Source organism: Gorilla gorilla, chromosome 4 (assembly GCF_029281585.2).
Source record: "Gorilla gorilla gorilla isolate KB3781 chromosome 4, NHGRI_mGorGor1-v2.1_pri, whole genome shotgun sequence".
Taxonomy (NCBI): Eukaryota; Metazoa; Chordata; class Mammalia; order Primates; family Hominidae; genus Gorilla; species Gorilla gorilla.
The window spans coordinates 174,010,216-174,021,319 of NC_073228.2; the positions used below are offsets into that span (position 1 = coordinate 174,010,216).

At 44.3% G+C, this 11,104-nt stretch overlaps 1 long non-coding RNA gene across 1 annotated transcript; it reads right to left on the minus strand.

Annotated features, from left to right (window-relative positions):
- Window positions 1–3,084: 3,084 nt before the first annotated feature.
- On the minus strand, window positions 3,085–10,652 carry LOC101135292 (uncharacterized). Its single transcript, XR_008679974.2, has 3 exons — window positions 8,012–10,652; window positions 5,446–5,536; window positions 3,085–3,795 (listed from the first exon to the last, which is right to left on the minus strand). It is a non-coding gene; the product is annotated as an uncharacterized lncRNA (long non-coding RNA).
- Window positions 10,653–11,104: the final 452 nt, after the last annotated feature.

Below are 11,104 nucleotides of genomic sequence, written 5' to 3' on the forward strand. Positions count from 1 at the left end.
AAGGACTTGGTCAATTCAGATTGATCGGGAACACTCTCCGGAGGGGTAACTTTAATCCGAAGTAGGCATGAACCAGGGAAGATGACTTGGGCCGTGAGAGCAGCATTTGCTAAGGGCCTGTGGCTGAAAGGGATCCTGTCAGGACCATTGAAAGAAGCAATGAGGAAAGAGAAGAAGGAGGGGAGGGTAGTGGAAGGGGATGCCTCTCCGGAGGTGAGCAGGGGTAGCTCATATAGAGATTCTTAGGCCCAGATGAAAGTTTGCATTTTTCTTGAGAGCTGAAAGTACACTGAAGTGTTTGAAGGGGTGGTGGTAAGGGAAATGAGTAGCGACTGGGATAACACTGTGGAGTTAGTACTCACCTCTCCCTCGTTCTGGCTATAAGGTTCCTGAGATGAAAACCAAGCCTTACTAACCTGTGTAGCCCCCAAAGAAACTTCAGCAGCACTGAATATAAAGTGATGCGCAAGAACTGTTCTGAATGAGCAAATGAATGGATGAATTATCTGAGGTTCCAAATATGTGCTTATCCAAAGTCATCTGGTAAATTATAAACTCAGACAAATTTAATTCTTCTCTCCAAACTGAAGATGTGATAACATGTTGGGCAATATGGAGGTACGGGCCTGTTATCCTCTGTTATCCATGAGCTGCTGAGCACACAGGGGACCCACTGCCAGGGAGCCATCTCTTCCCCTGGCCCCTACCCTTATAGCATGTCCCTCAGCTTGTCAGCCAAAACCCTCTGGGGGCCGTCCTAGCTGCCTAGTGGCCTTATTGTGCAAAGTCTCCTCCACACACACTCGGATCCAGACATTGCCACCCACCAAGCTCGCTGAAGGCACAGTGTACATTTTCATGCCTCACTGCGGGCTCTTCCCTCTCTCTAAACTCACCTTCCTTTCTCAGATCCACCGGGAAACCACTCACTATGGCCTTGAAGACCCAACTCAAGTACCTGCTTCTTTAGAAGCCTTTTCTGCCTACCTCACCCCATTAGCTACTACCTCATACCTGCCTCAGGTACTGTACTTGAAACCTGATTCATGTTCCTTCTTATTCAAACACACAACCTTCTAGCACTCTTATCTGTACTGTTTTCTTCTCCGCACTCCTATTTCTTAGCTTGAGGCAAGATGAGGTGGATGGAATGGGTTATGGTTGAGTTTAGGTAGATCCCTCAAAAAAACAGATGACCAGAGGGACAGGAAGAAACACTTTTACATTGCCGGTGGAAATGTAAACTAGTACAACCACTATGGAAAACAGTGTGGAGATTCCTTAAAGAGCTAAAAGTAGAACTACCATTTGATCCAGCAATCCCACTACTGGGTATCCACTCAGAGGAAAACATATCATTATACCAAAAAGATACTTGCACACGGATGTTTATAGCAGCACAATTCGCAATTGGAAAAGTATGGAACCAGCCTGCATACCCATCAATCAATGAGTGGATAAAGAAATTGTGGTATATATATATATATACACCATGGAATACAACTCAGCCATAAAAAGGAATGAAATAATGTCCTTCACAGCAAACCTGGATGGAATTGGAGACCATTATTCTAAGTGGGAGGGGAGTGAAAGATAAAAGACTACACAATGGATAGAATGTACACTGCTCAGGTGATGGGTGCACCAAAATCTCAGAAATCACCACTAAAGAACTTATTCACGGAACCAAACACCACCTGTTCCCCAAAAACCTATTGAAATGTTTAAAAAAGAAAAAAATATATTAACTCTTTTCAAGGAGTTAACATTTCTGAATGACATGGAAGTCCATACACAGAATTTTCCCTCTGCCTTTGGGCCTCCATTGATTTTGAAACAGTTTCCCCAGACTCATAGCCCAAACCTATGGGCAGTTGGCTCACACCTCTTTATTTTCATACTGAGATCCTTGGGGCTCTTCCCCACATGCTGCCCCTTCCCTGTGCTTTGTCCTCTATTCATGACCTTCCAGCCAGGAAAAATCAGCACCCTCTGGTTAAGGAGGCAAATCCTATCACATTCACAGTGCAGAAATCTTCTGCAGTAAGAGGTACACGTTGGCTTGACTTCGCATTCCAATCTGAGGAAGGCTAATTGTGAAAGTGCTTCTTCAGTTGTTTAAAATCTAACGTTGAATATGGGAAGTATAGGATTTTTACTTTTACACCCCGCAGAAGCATGGACAAAGTTGCAAAATCCTTCATGAAGGGATATTTCCTTCTTCTTCTCATGTCCTTTGAAACAGATTCATTTCTCCTTTCATCTTTTAATGAAAATTTAGCTTTTCTTTCTGGCAAGACCTTAGGGTGAGGTTTAGAACAAATTTCAGTTAGGCATAGAGAGTAAATGCAGTGTCTGGTTGGGGTGGAATCATTGGCTTTGGAATTAGATCAATGTGGGTTCAAATCCCAGCTCAGCCATATCTATGAAAGCGTGACTTGCAGATAGGTGACCACGAACACCACAGCCATAATGATGATAACGTGCCTCATGCTAAGGTTGCATTATTTGCAAAGCACCTAGCTCAGCCCCTTAGGCTCAAGTTGCATTTAATCCTCACAAGGACCCCAAGAGGTAGTTTACATTTACAGAAGAGGTAGGTAACTGAGGCTCAGGCCCAATATGGTTAAGAAATGGAAATGAGTTTCCCCCCAGGCGAGGTGGCTTTGAAGCTGGAGCTCCCAGCCACTCTGACATATTGTTGTGTAATTATTGCTATTACTCTTGACAGACTAACCTCTTGGATAAGACCTTGCAACTTATATAATGCAGAACCTTCTCTTCCCAACCGGACGGATTTCTTTGATTAAAGTGTTTGCATCTCCTTCATCTCTGTATTTCTCACCCCCCCAATCCCTGTGGAAAGTGATTTGCACATTCTAGAGTTTCATGAAATATCAATTGACTAACATAAGTGGGCTTTGGAGAGCCTCCAGCTTCGGTTTTGCAACAGCAGACCTCTCTTTCCCTGTCTACTTGTCTTTTAAAAAATCATCTTAAATATGATTGACCCTTTATAAAGGTAAACGTATCAAATGCAGAAAATTCAGAAACTCTAATGAAGAAAAAAATGATTTAGAATTCCACTACCAAAAGGTATCATTTTGTCTGATTTCCTTTCAATTCGCCTATGCAGAGATTTATGTTATTGCTCTTTACAAATGTGTATTTTTTTTTTACAATAAAAATAGTACATTTGCACATTAGGAATGGGAAAAAAACTGAAAAATAATACAAGTTACTCAGAACACTACAACAAACAGTTAGCTGTTGTTAACTTTCTGACACACGTTGACTTGACTTCACGTTCTAATCTGAGGAAGCCTAATTATGAAGGTGTTTTTTCAGTTGTTTGCAGTCTAAAGTTGAATATGGAAAGTATAGGATTTTTTATTTATTCTTAATGGCCGCATGATATTCCACTGTGCGGCTGAACCAAAAATCATTTAACCAGTTCCAAGTTGTTGGGCATACAGCTTGTTTTCAATCAGTCGCTTTATACATACCAGTGAAATAAACATCACTGCTGTTGCTGCGAAAGGATTCTCTGGTCACCGACCAGGGGTAGACGTAACTGGGGTGGGCCCGCATGGCTCTCAGACTCCAAAATGTGAGTTTCATCTGCCTTCCACTGTTGTTCTTCTCAGTAGAGGTCTGCCTGCGCCACCTGTGCTTCTGAGCCCATCCGATGCACTGGATTCACCTGGAGGAGCAGGTTTCTGGCAAGGAACTGACTTTGTGGGTTCCCCTAGGAATCTCTTGCAACTTTTCTAGTGTGTTGGCTTCTGATTTCTCCTGTAGGTAGACACACAGGAATAGAGGGCAAAAAATAGAAAAAGAGATGTTTAAAAACTAATTGATGCACATAAAAAACATCCCAACAGTTTAGAGAGAGCAAAAAAGAAAAAAACCATCTCTCTTTCTCTCTCTCTTCCTCAGATGCCTTATTCCCTTCTAGAGGCAGCTGTTGCCCACAGTTTCTCCTGTTTTCTTCCAGAATTGTCTGCACAGTCACCTCTCTATCTCTCCACTCACACAATCATCTCTATCCACCTATTCGTGTGTTCAGCTATCTTTTTTCTATGTGTGTATGTAACTAGCTGTTGATCCACCCAGTCATCCATCTGCAGAAAAATCAGGAATGTTTAAATGGGTAGTTATCCCAAATACAGCAGTTCAGAGGGGGCTAAAGGAGGTAGGAGCCTGGGTCCCCAGCTCACCACCAACCCGCTGCTGCTCTCAGCCTGTTTCCTCCTGTGTAAAATGAGGCCGACAACACTTCCGGGGGCGGTGAATGTGCCCTGGTAAGTGGAGACATGGCGCCAATGGAAAGGCCTGGAAAGGCCCGTGGAGGGTGCTGCTCTCTGCTCAGGCCTGCAGTGAGGGAAGACCCAGCGTACTTTTTCACCCAAATGAGGGGAGCAGAAGAAGGCAGAGGGAAGCGAGGAAGGTAAGGGAGTGCCCCCCGGCTCCCCCACCGCCTGGTGGAAGGGACAGGGTGATGTTTCATAAACATTACGTCACGTGTTTTCAGGGAGATAAGGTGTTTAGTAAACGTTGTTGGAGGAGGACCTGGCCTGGAGAGCCATCCGCATGACCACCACCAGGACACGCGGCTGCCTGCTCAGACCGGCTTCAGGGGCCTCCAGCTCGGCTTGCCCAAGATACAGGAACCAGCAAGCGGAGCTGGCTCTATTTAGTGTAAATAGAGGCAAATACTCTTTTGCTGAAGGACAAAGAGGTTGTGCAGGGAGAGGGCCGGCAGCCTCCTCTGGTGAGCAGTCAAGGTCTGTGGGCACCGGGAGCCCAGCATTTCCATGTGGGGTTCAGCTCTCTGGAGCTGGGGTTTGCCTCAGGGGCTTCGTGTAGCACAACCCCACAGAGAGGCACTGACATAAATACCATGGGAATGGTGCCCCCTGGAGTTGTGTAGCAGGGTGCCTGGTGCAGGCACAAGGAAGTGGTCACCATTTGCTTACAGAGCAGACCCTCTGGGATCCTAGGAAACCTGAATTGGCCGCCAGGTCCCCTACTGTCCAACATTTGCCCTCCTCCCAACCACTGGAGGGCCCTTGGCCGCATCAGGCTGGCACTGGGCAGTAATGGTGTACTCTTCCTTATCTGAGTAAGACTTCCCTTCATTCCCTCACAGCTGAGTCAAAGGTGGCAGTGGCACAAGATGCCTTCCCTGAGCCAGTCCTCTCTGGACCCTTGCCAGGGAGCAGAAATGTCACAAACGTACAAATCTGAGCTCAACGAGGAATGTCTTTGCTAACTCTCAGGACCCCAGGCATGGACAATGGACCAGACCCCATCCTATTTTCTTTTTCAATTAATGTTCCTGACATATTAACAAATGAGGAAATTCTAATACAGATTTGCAAAAATTGTGATACAATTGAAACTTCTGCATTTAACAATTTAATGCTTTCAACACATACTCACCCAAACACACCGACTTGGCAATAATACCGAGTCTGAACTGGAAAGGCTTCATGAATATTAGGCCCAGGGCAAATTTCTCTCTGGCTCTACTCTGTCAAAGAAAGTGAGAATTTAGCTTAGTAAGAGGTGATGTCCTCCTCACTGGAGGCATGTAAGCAGAATGGATACCACTGAGGGAATCACTGCATAGGCCTGAGGCTGTCTGGGAAATGTGAACTGCAGGACATCTCCAGCACCAAGGCATATTTGGTTCTAAATCTAGTTGTAGAGAGGTCCTGGGTGGCCATGATGGCTCATGCCTGTAATCCCAGCACTTTGGGAGGCAGAGACGGGCGGATCACCTGAGGTCCGGAGTTCAAGACCAGCCTGGCCAACATGGTGGAACCCTGTCTCTACTAAAAATACAGAAAATTAGCTGAGCGTGGTGGTGTGCACCTGCAATCCCAGCTACTCAGGAGGCTGAGGCAGAAGAATTGCTTGAACCCTGGAGGAAGTGGTTGCAGTGAGCCGAGATTGCACCACTGCACTCCAGCCTGGATAATAAGAGCAAGACTCCATCTCAAAAAAAAAAGATCCTTCCTGCTGAGCTGAGCTGACTTGGCTGTGAGCAGAGGCAGAGTCTGGGAGGCACCCCAGCCTGAGCAACTTTTCTGGAACTGCATAGTGTTTGATGAAATGGATTGAAAACCCAATTTCCAGCTCTGTGCCAATTTGGGGTCAAATGATATATTTCACTTTTGTCGACGAGCTTTGCTTTTCTGAGCCTCAGTTTCCTCATTTGCAAAATGGGAGTGATACTTCCTGACGTGCTGGGCTGTCGTAAAAACTAAATAAGATAGTGTATGTCCAGGCCAACTCAGCATCAGGCACACAGTTAGCACTCACATATGTGGCATGAGAGGTGTGAGGCACCCTCTGAACTAAAACACTAAATCAAAAAACAGATACGGAGCTGGGCATGGTGGCGTGCACCTGCAATCCCAGCTACTCAGGAGACGGAGGCAGGAGGATCCTTTGAGCCCAGGAGCTTGAGTTCAGCCTGGGCAACATAGAGAGACTCCATCTCTAAAATAAAATAACATAACATAACGTAACATAATGTAAAGTAAAATAAAATAAAATAAAATAAAACAAAATAAAATAATTAAAGAAAAATAGATATGGGGAGGAGCTCTCTCTGGCTTTCCCTCCTGGCTCCAATTCCACAGCTCCGGAATCCGCACCTGGCAGACCCTTTCGCTCTGAACTCAAATGCCTGGCCTTATTCTGGCAGTGTTAGAAGCACCGGCTTGGGTTCTGGGGGATGAGTACAGGTAAGCGACTTCCCCGGGGATTTCACTGTAGCTTCTGAGCACATACAGATAGATAGTATCCTTATAATAATATTATTTATGTGGCTCTTATTATTTGCTAGTTACTTTCTTTGCGCCCTTAAGCAAGGAACTAAACCTCTCTGAGCCTCAGATTCCTTATCTAGAAATCAGAGAAAATAATAATGCTTATTCAGAGCGATTGTGAAAATAAAATTAGCTCATACATATAAAACAGAACACTGCTTGATGCACAGCAAATTCAAAATGTAAATATAATTAACACTATAAATACATTGAAACAATATAAAATTAGTTGTTATTTGGCAGGCACTGTGCTATACACATATGCATGATTCTCAGAACAACCTTCAAGGTATCTACTATTATTATAATCTCATACAACAGTTGTATAAACTGAAAAGTGAAGTAAATATTGCTCTAGACCACTTGGCCAATAATTGGCACATCCAAAATTCAAAATTGATTGGCTCATTCCAAAACCAAGCTCCTAATTGTTATGTGCTCATCAGTGTGGAAGTAAGAGATTGTCAAATATTACTTCACACCCCCCCCTTCATTAGTTAAAAAATAGACAACCACCACCTCAATGATGCCAACAACTACAAAACTCAACTCCACAGGACCCCTGTCATGCTACAAGCAGATGGCATCGATCCTGACTTTGCTGCCATGAAATCCCCTCAAGAGAGCCCCACATCAGGGGTCCTGAGTTTGCAGACAGTCATTAGAGACATCCTTGTTTGGGAAACAGCTGCCCTCCACCCTGATTTCACAGCTGGGGAAACAGGGCCTGGAGAGGAGACTCATCTGGTCCCCTCTGTTTTATGCCGCTCCTTTCTCTTGCCCGTAACACCACACCACGGAGCTTTGCCTCTCAGGGCCCATTCATCTCAAATCCTTTTTCTGATTAGCTCACTGTGCTGCCTGCCACCCGGGTTCTCATCAGAGCACTCACGGGGCCTTGGCTATTTAAAAATTCTATTAATTCGAGAAGTCTCTGCCACTGCCCCTGCCAGCACCAGGCTCACCCATGTTTGGCTTTTGCATTCTGTGCTTCCTAATCCCATTTCTGGGGCTTAATTATGATTACACAGCTTTATTATGTAGAATTGATTTTAAGTAACAGCCCTAATTAAGAGTGAATTTTAATTAAGCTTAATTCAGAGCCTGCCTCCGATTGCCAAAGATTTGCAGCCTGAGAAGAGGAAAGGCTGCCCGTGCACAAAACTCACACGTGACTTTGATCTTCATGCTGCTGGGCTGTTGCAGCCAGATGGGTTTGTACTATTTTCTGGCCTCAGGGTGCATTTCTTCACCAGGGTGCAGGAGGCATCAGCTCTAGTCCATCTTCCCCTTCCATCCAGAAGCAAACTCGGAGTGCTGGCAATAAACAGAAGTGGGGATCCTGCACCTTTGGGGTGAATATCAACTACACCACCCACCCTGTTGTAGAAAATGAAGCTCATTTGCTTTCTTCCAACTGCTCATGAAACCTGTTCCACAGGTGAGAAAACTTAAAGCTCAAGAAGGCCACAGCACACACAGGCAGTGAGGGCAGCAGGAAGATTGGAAATCAGCTCTGCTCCCAATGCCTGTGCCTACTCTGTTCCAACACAGCCTTCCAGTAAATGGCAATCATCTCTGACTTTGACAGAAACCAACCTCCTTAAATTTCCTGCCTGCCCACCTAAGCCGCTGCTTCCCCAACTTTGGAAGCTCATACGCTGTGAAGGTGGGTCTTTTATGTAAGAGTGAAAAACATCTCAAACCAACTTGTTTTCAAATGAAAATTTTTTCCTACCTTTAAAACTGCTATAAAGCAAAAGTTGTCATAAAAATGTTAAAAAGGAAATAAAACAATGTGATTAAATCCAAATCAGAAACTATTACCTTCTAAAGCCCTAGGAGTAAGGCTTGATCTGCCTGTCTTTAAAAAACAGAGATGAGAAGATAGTTCGACACAACAGCACCAAACTGAGACTTTGTCCCTAACATAATCGGAAAGACCGAAAAAGAGTTGGGAGGACAATCATTGTGTCACTCTGTGATACAGTGTTATTTAAAGTCGTGTCCAGGTGTCAGCTAAAATCGACTCTCCTTTCTCCAACATTTTCACAGACACTGATCCAAACCAATTTAGCACAGGTTTCCAGGGACCTCTGAGTAATAATGCCCCTCAGCTGCCCTACAGATGACAAGATTCTGGACAGAAACCCAGCTCCCCTAACCCACAGCCCTGGCCCAAGGACAAGATATGGGCATTCCTTTGGTGTTTCAAATAAAAACACAGTGAAATCAATATGTTCTCCAAGACCGGCTGGTGGAGGCTGTTCACCTGTGGAGAAGGGGCCTGGTCATCAGGTTCCTGAATGCCTTTGCCACACTAGAATGTTTTATGGTTCTAAAGTTCCCACCTTAGAAAATCACCCACTAAGAAGCCAAGCTCTGAAAACGTTTTGATTTTTCTAGAGGGAAATGGAAAGTGAAAAATGGAATTCAATTACCTTGAAAATAAAAGCGGCAATTTCACTCACAACTGTTACACTTAAAAACTCCATATGAAACAGGCATTCAAATAAGTCTCAGCCTAAGTTAAAAGAAAAAGGGGAAAAAGAAAATCATGTATTAATCCTCTTCCATCTACTCCTTCTGACCGAGTGAGTCTTCCTTAGACTCAAAAAAGATAGATGGACTTGAAACACGATTAAATAAGCATGTTATGACTTTAATAATCCAAGCCGCAGAAGTTTCTATTAAAAGTTGGGTATTTAGAAGACCTATTTGGTTAACCAGTCTAGTGACACAGAAACCACCATGTGAGGGAGGCTCTTCTGAGCAGAGCTGAAGCAGGGACTCCCTACTTTTCTCTCAGGGTTTTGGGGGTAAAGTTACCATCAGACCCTTCAGTTCAGCTGAAAACTCTGAGATGCCCAATACACTCCCATTTTCTACTTCTAGGAAACTTCACTAAAACAGAGGAAAAGATAATAGCCTTGATTGAAATAGAAAGGCGTTACAGAAACTGACACCAAACAACACAACAGACATCATCATCCCATCATAACCATGACGCGCTCATTCTTTCTTTATATCTTCATTCCTGCTAGGTCAAGGCAAGCCGTAGAAGTGGTTTTGTGACCACCATGATGGTTTCCCAAGGCAAATTTAGACAGCATATTTTCTCCTGCCACAAAAAACTCCAGCCAGACTCTCCAGTGGTTGAATTCCTATTCCTCAAGTTACCAGCTGTGGAACTCTGTGCCTCAGTTTCCCCATCTGTAAAATGGAGATAACAGTAGCATCTACCTCATAAGATTGCTGTAAATATTAAATGAGATAGTGCTTAGCACAATGCGTGGCACATAGCAAGCACTTTGTTGCCGATCAATGGTAAATACGAACACTGGCTCGAGCTTACTGCCATGGTTTATCTTAGCAGCTCCTGACTTGCCTGTTGAGAAAAAATGCTCCTAAACTCAGAAGTATTCAGAAAACCTACAGCAAGGTGGTGAGAGACTCGACTCTTCAAACCTCTGAGGTGCTTTTCTGTCCTCATTCCAGTTTTCTGCCCATCACATTGGCCAAAGAGCTCTAGCCAGAGTTGAAGCCAGTGCTGATCACTTTCCTGACAACCTGGCTGCCAGAGATGGGACCGTATGTAGCACAGGGAAGAGGTGTGTGTTCAGACAGCTTCCTCTTGGAAATCCATTTTGACGCTAGATCCAAAGAAAATCCTTCCAGGCTTCTTGTGCACACGCCAAAACCTGCACACATGTATGCATTTCTTCCTCTCTGTGCTTCTCTCCTGCACATCTGGGCAAAAACCAATCTCTGCAGGTAGCATCTTGTGCATGTAGCTGTCCGGCCCTATGATAAAATGCATTGTTTCTCTCTGAGTGAAGCTTAATGCACCTCAGCCTGGGGATTTATACTAAGCAATAAAATCCACAGGATAGAGAAATGCAAATAGATTGTAGAATATAATATTATCATTGTCAACATAAAAGACTTTTATTTACTGACCCCCAAAAGAAAATACACCATAGTGTCGTTTGTTTCAGGGAATGCAAAAAAGGTTTCAACAACTAACAGGGCATGTTTCTGAGCAAAATATACCCCATATATAATGTTGGAACACATATTGTCAGTGGCCACTAGTGTGTCTGTGTTCTTGCAAACAAACCTGTGGAATTGAGTCATGGAAGGTCACTTCCAGCCACCTCTCTGAGCCACACGGCACCTACCTGGCTCTGTTCACAAACAAACCAGACAATATAGACCTATTTGAAGGGAGAGACCCTCTGAGGCAGGCCACACTCCATCAG